This window comes from Nymphalis io, chromosome 16, assembly GCF_905147045.1.
Source record: "Nymphalis io chromosome 16, ilAglIoxx1.1, whole genome shotgun sequence".
NCBI classification, from domain to species: Eukaryota; Metazoa; Arthropoda; class Insecta; order Lepidoptera; family Nymphalidae; genus Nymphalis; species Nymphalis io.
In genome coordinates, this window is record NC_065903.1 from 1143408 (window position 1) to 1144397 (window position 990).

The 990-nt window shown below is 31.9% G+C and overlaps 1 non-coding gene across 1 annotated transcript; it reads left to right on the plus strand.

Annotated features, from left to right (window-relative positions):
- The first annotated feature begins 413 nt into the window (after positions 1-413).
- Trnag-ccc (transfer RNA glycine (anticodon CCC)) lies at positions 414-484 on the plus strand. Its single transcript has one exon. It is a non-coding gene; the product is annotated as a tRNA-Gly (tRNA).
- Positions 485-990: the final 506 nt, after the last annotated feature.

Sequence of the window (990 nt, forward strand, 5' to 3'; positions counted from 1 at the left end):
AACTATAAACCGATAGAAGATACCATAACCACGTACAATATGCCTGTGGAGACTACATTAAAATATAAAAAAAAGAATTATTCATAAATTAAATTACCCAGTTCAAAACTATTCGAAAAATTATATGTTCTAGAATTTTCTTATCCAGTAACAGTAACAGCCTGTTAATGTCCCACTGCTGGGCTAACCTCTCCCTTTTGAGGAGAAGGTTTGGAGCTTATTCCACCACGGTGCTCCAATGCGGGTTGGTAGAATACACATGTGGCAGGATTTCGATGAAATTAGACACATGCAGGTTTCCTTGCGATGTTTTCCTTCACCTTCAAGCACACTTCAGTCATTATTCCTAATTATTTTCAGTACATTTTGCAATGCAAGCGATTGCATCCTACTTTTTAACAGTATAGATCGTCGCACTGCTGGTGTAGTGGTATCACGCAAGATTCCCATTCTTGCAACCCGGGTTCGATTCCCGGGCAGTGCACAACTTTAGCTATGATAACTGTTTTTTTTGCGCACAGTATTTAATAATATAACTTTGAAAGAATTTAATAATTATATAAACTGTTAACTCGGAAACTGGTTTGAATAATGTCACCATATCAATATCAAAATAATATTATGTTTATAATTTATAGCAATAATTTTCCTGCCCTTTTTTCGTCATAGAATTTTTTGCAACCTTCATACAAATTGTAGTAAACGCAGTCGCTAATAAATAACTCAATAAGCAATATACTCAACGAAACAAATAAAAAGATAAGTGATTATTTAAATGTGTGGTTCCGTATAAATTATAATAATAATAAGATATTACTTTTTCTTACTTTACTTGCTTGGTATTAATTTAAAACAATTTTCAATTGATCTTAACAGCATGGCTTTAACTTTAACAGAATATTAAAACATCTTTATATTATTTCCATTGAAATCCGACAAGATAAAGATGTACGTGTTCATTAAACTAATTTTTCGTAGTAACATAACCTA